The sequence below is a fragment of the Chelonia mydas genome, chromosome 6 (assembly GCF_015237465.2).
Source record: "Chelonia mydas isolate rCheMyd1 chromosome 6, rCheMyd1.pri.v2, whole genome shotgun sequence".
Lineage (NCBI taxonomy): Eukaryota > Metazoa > Chordata > Testudines > Cheloniidae > Chelonia > Chelonia mydas.
The window spans coordinates 17,879,206-17,885,307 of NC_051246.2; positions in this window are offsets into that span (position 1 = coordinate 17,879,206).

The window sequence follows — 6,102 nt, forward strand, 5'->3', positions numbered from 1 at the left end:
CAAGAGATTGCTCCAGCAGTGGCTCCTATTGAAAAGTAAAATCCAATGTAAATGAATTACACAAAGTTCTGTATTAATATGCCTAGTAAGGAATCTATTTGTAAAAAAAAAATGTATCAGACTCTTTTTGGGGGGGGGGGGGGGTCTGTATTGTTACAGACATACTTGCTGACCGATATTTTGAAATAAATTACCAAAAAAATTGTAACTTGCATTAGTATATTGTGATATTTTAACAAATAAAATATATGCAGAATTTTGAAGAATTTTGAAATATTGTGTGCAGAATTTGTATCTTGCATTAGTATATTGTGATATTTTAACAAATAAAATATATGCAGAATTTTGAAGAATTTTGAAATATTGTGTGCAGAATTTGTATTTTTTTGATGCAGAATTCCCCCAGGAGTAATATATTGTAGGGAACAATCCTACTGTGGAGTTATGCAGAGCATAGGACAAGATGACTTAGATAGGTCTTTTCCAGCTCAAGCGTCAGTGACCTGGAGAAGCTTTCTCCTTATATTGAGGGCAGAGTTCAGGGGAAATTAACATTTAATTAAGGGTGGGGAACGAAATGTGTGATTACAAAACTTTGATGAAACCAAATCCTGAAATTGGCTGTTTTTATGAGTTTATACATTCCCATGTTAACAGGGCACTTGCAGAATAATCCTATGGGGAGAAAGTGGCCTCAACTGGTCACTTGAGGCAGTGCGTAGCATCTGGTTACATACCCATATCAAAGGGTATATAATGTGCAACAACACTTCCTCAGTAGAAGCTTTCTTGTAGCTTTCTGACATTTTCCATTGGGCTGACATCTCCTAGACCAGACGTGAATTTCTTTTGGAAAATATGCTAAAATTCTGATCTGATGTTTTTGAGTTTAGTTGAGTGTGAACAAATTAAATGTTCTACAATGATGTTCCAAGATAATAGAATGAAGATAGCTGATACACCAACAAAGGAGCATTACAGGGTGAAATAATCAGAGGGGAGCAAATCTATTAGCAGCACATAACCAACTGATCAAGTTTCTTCTGTTTTCTGCTTGCAGAATATCTGAGAACAGATCACAGCTTCCAGAAAGTTATTAGTTATTCACTGTTACTAGACACTTTATTCCAGTGCTTAAGCAGACTGACAGAAAGTTTTTTTCCTTATGTCCAACCTAAACTGCCTTGCTGCAGTTTAAGCCCATTGCTTCTTGTCCTATTCTCAGAGGTTAAGTAGAACAATTTTGCTCCCTCCTCCTTGAAACAACCTTTTATGTACTTGAAAACTGTGGTCCCCTCTCAGTCTTCTCTTCTCCAGACTAAACAAATCCAGTTTTTTAATCTTCCCTCATAGGTCATGTTTTCTAGACCTTTAATCATTTTTGTTGCTCTTTCTCTGGACCCTCTCCATCTTTCTTGAAATGTGGTGCCCAGAACTGGACACAATATTCTAGTTGAGGCTGTATCAGCATGGAGTAGAGTAGAGAAAAAATACTTCTTGTCTTGCTTACAACACTCCTGCTAATACAGTTCAGAATGGTGTTTTCTTTTTTTTTTTTGCAACAGTGTTACACAGTTGATTCATATTTAACTTGTGATCCACTATGACTCCCAGATCCCTTTCCACAGTACTCCTTCCTAGGCATTTGGTATGTGTGCAGCTGATTGTTCCTTCCTGAGTGCAGTACTTTGCATTTGTCCTTATTGAATTTCATCCTATTTACTTCAGACCATTTCTCCAGTTTGTCCAGATCCTTTTGAATTTTTATTCTATCATCCAAAGAATTTGAAACTCCTCCCAGCTTGGTATCATCCTTAATCTTTATAAGTGTACTCTCTCTGCCATTATCTAAATCAGAGGTCAGCAACCTTCGACACGTGGCCCATCAGGGTAATCTGCTGGTGGTCCGTGAGACATTTTGATGACATTGACGGCCCCCCACAGCTCCCAGTGGCCGTGGTTCACTGTTCCCACCCAATGGGAGCTGTGGGAAGCAGTGGCCAGCACGCCCCTGCGGCCCGCCGCTTCCTGCAGCTCCCATTGGCCAGGAACGGCAAACCGCGGTCACTGGGAGCTGAGGGGGCTGTGCCTGTGGATGGTCAATGTCAGCAAAATGTCTCGCGGCCCACCAGCGAATTACCCTGATGGGCCGCATGTGGAAGATTGCCAACCCCTGATCTAAATCATGGACAAAGATATTGAACAGAACAAGACCCAGAACTAATCTCTGCGGGACCCCACTCAACATACCCTTCCAGCTTGACTGTGAACCACTGATAACTACTCTCCGGGAATGGTTTTCAGTCATGCACCCACATTATAGTAGCTCCATCTAGGTTGTATTTCCCTAGTTTATTTATGAGACAGGCATGTGAGTCAGTTTCAAAAACTTTACTGATATCAATATATACCACATCTACCCCTTCCCCCATCCACAAGGCTTGTTACCCTGTCAAAGAAAGCTACTAGGTTGTTTTGACATGATTTGTTCTTGACAAATCCATGCTGACTGTTACTTATCACCTTATTATCTTCTAAGTGTTCGCAAATTGATTGCTTAATCATTTGCTCCATTATCTTTCTGGTTACTGAAGTAACCTGATGGGCCTGTAATTCCCTGGGTTTTCCTTAATTTTTTTTTAAAATGGGAACTATATTTGCTCTTTTCCAGTCCTCTGGAATCGCTCCTGTGTTCTATGACTTTTCAAAGATAATCGCTAATGGCTCAGATATCTTCTTCAGTATTCTAGGATGTATTATATCAGGTCCTGCTTACCTGAAGACATTTAACTTGTCTAAATAATTTTTAACTTGTTCTTTCCCTAGTATAGCCTCTGATCCTACCACATTTTCACTGACATTGACTACTTCAAACGTCCAATCGCTACTACCTTTTTTTGGGTGAAAACTGAAACAAAAAAGTCATTTCCACATTTTCTGTTATTGTTCCCCCACACCCTCCATTGAGTAACAGGCCAACCCTGTCCTTGGTCTTCCTCTTGCTTCAAATGGATTTGCAAAATGTTTTCTTGTTACCCTTTATGTCTCTAGCTAGTTTAATTTCATTTTGTGCCTTGGCCTTTTTAATTTTGTCCCTACATACTTGTGATCTTTGTTTATATTCAGCCTTTGTAATCTGACCTAGTTTCCACATTTTGTAGGACTCTTTTTTGTATTCCAGATCATTGAAGATCTCCTGATTAAATTCATTTAGTCACAGCCATTTGCTTGCATGTGACAAATCCCTTCAGTTCATAGCACAGAAGCAGTGACAGGCCCTTTTCATGCCAAGTGGCTAGTCAAAGTTTGGAGCCCTATGGGTGTTCCAGTTGGGAGCAGAAATTGGTGCTAGCCAGGTGTTTCTTTGATACAGTTGTGTTTCTTTTCAAGGAATGTTCAAAGTCCTTGGTCTCTGAATGCAGACAAAAGCAAATAGCAGGAAACAGCTTCTTTTGCTCACAGCACCAAGGACACCCTTTTAGCCTGCTCCCTGACCCAAAACCTCTTTCCCAGTGTTTTCCAGGGTCAGCAACCACGCTTTCAGCTGCTCCTTCAGGCTGCCTGCCTCTCTCTTAGGGTATGTCTACACTACAGCAGCACAGCTCTGGCACCTCAGGGCCATTGTTTGAATGCTTTCTACATCAACAGAAGGGGTTTTTCCATTGAGGTAGGTAATCCACTTCTGTGAGAAGCTAGGTCTTCTGTCAACCTAGCCACATCGACTCCGGGGGTTCAGTAAACCTAGCTACGGTGCTTAGGGCGTGAAATTTTTCAGAGATCTGAGCAATCTGGTGAGGTTGACCTAAGATTTAAGTGTAGACCAGGCCTCAGTCTGTCCTTGTCTGACCTCAGTTTGCGTGATCTCTTTCTCGCTTACACATACACACACGCACAAAACAATACTCAGCCAAAAACTGCTGAGAGGGTTCACACACACCTTTTGTCTTAGATGGGGCTTAGGCTTAGAGTTATGTTAACTGAAAGGTTAACTAACAGTGTTTCGAGCCTCACCCAGAGCCCATTAAAGTTCATGGAAGAACTCCTGTCAACTCCAGGGCCTCATGACTAAGATTTTCAAAGGTGAGTAGTGATTTGGGGTACCCAACCTGAGACACCTCGCAAGGGCCTGATTTTCAGAAGGTGGGTCCTCAGCACTTTCTGAACATCAGGACACTTTAAGGCATCACAAGCTGGATATCCCCAAACCACTAGTCAGCTTGGCCCAACATCCTTACTCCCATATTCGTAACTTCACCACGGACCCAAATGAAATTAATGGGCAGCAGGTTTAAAACAAATAAAAGGAAGTTCTTCTTCACACAGCGCACAGTTAACCAAGGAACTCCTTGCCTGAGGAGGTTGTGAAGGCTAGGACTATAACAGGGTTTAAAAGAGAACTAGATAAATTCATGGAGGTTAGATCCATTAATGGCTATTAGCCAGGATGGGTAAGGAATGGTGTCCCTAGCCTCTGTTTGTCGGAGGGTGGAGATGGATGGCAGGAGAGAGATCACTTGATCATTACCTGTTACGTTCACTCCCTCTGGGGCACCTGGCATTGGCCACTGTCAGCAGACAGGATACTGGGCTGGATGGACCTTTGGTCTGACCCAGTATGGCCATTCTTATGTTCTTCTTATGACACACACAATGACAGGAGACAAAAGATTCCTCTCCTACCATCAATGTTTGTTAACAAGAGAGGCTAATAAGTGATACCATAAAAGGGAAGTGTGGTTCATAAGGGATCAAAGCACTCACTCAAATACTCTTTTGATATTGGTCAAGCCAGCCACCGGATTGTGTCACAGCACTGACGGGAAGCTGAAAGCCAAGATGTGGTTGTGCTTGACTTTGTTACAGTTACACCCCTGAAGGCTTTGGCCCATGCAGGTTGACACTGAGTTGCCATCACACGTTTTGCAAGAGTAGGAAACCTGCGCAGCAGAGGCTGAATTAGGCCAAATAATGGATTTTTTTTGTTCTCTGGCAATTCTGAAAAATTGAAACATTTGTTTTGAGTCAAACCAAAACTGAAGTTTTTCTATATGTCCGATGAGAAAATAGTCACAACAATATTTCTGGTCAAAAGAAATTGTTTGTTTGAACCTAAATGAAATATTTTGTTTCAGTTTTAAGCAGTTTTATAACGTGTTAATTGCATTTAATAAATGTGAAGGAAATTTCTAAACAAAAAGTTGTTTTAAACCAAAAAATTGAAGTGTTACCTTTTGGATTTTTTTTGTTTTGTTGTTATTTGGGGGGTGGTCCGTTTTGTTTGAACATGAACAATTCAGCCAAAACGAAACAAATCTGTGAAACTTTTTGATGTCTCTGAATCTGAATTTTTTGCCAATAAACATTTTGGCTGAAAGATTTTGCCCAGCTCTAGCTGGACACAGGATTGCCATTCTCAACCATAGAAAAATTGTCATTCAGGTCCCCCAGAATCATGAGACTTTTTAAAAAATATTGGGTTCTTTTTACTGATATTTTGTGTCTGAGCCACTAGGGGTCATAGTTTTTTAGCTTTTCTGTGCACCCACAAGGGCTAGAAACTTACGATTTTTTTTAAAAAATGAAAGCTAAGATTCTCTCACAATCACAGGACTTCAAGAACTGGGGCTTTAAGAAAAGCACCAAATATTGCATGACTTGCAATAAAAACATCAGACTTTGTAGTGATGAGAGTCTCTCTTCATTAATTCCAAGCCCTTAAATTCTTCGCTTCCTCATTATTCACTGGCTACCTTTGAGCTAAGCATTGGGGAAGGCTGTGTGGCATCTGTCACTGATCTGTTAGGTATAAACATTGCTTGTGATAACTATCTGGTTGTGATAGGCTGGGCCATTCTCTGAGGTCACACGCAGGCAGTCTGAGTCTCTTCCTTGCTTGAGATCTTTACTTCAGCCTTTCTGGGTTCTGTGTGAGTCTCCTGATTATGGGGATGTGCAGTGTCTGAGTTTTCTTATACAGCTCTGGTTTGTATATGATGATCCAGCACAGCTGGACTCTGGGTCAGGGTTTACCTTCAACCCCTACCCCATGTTGGGGACACTGGGGCATGGCCACTAGGTAACTCGAGGGGATGGAAGACCACG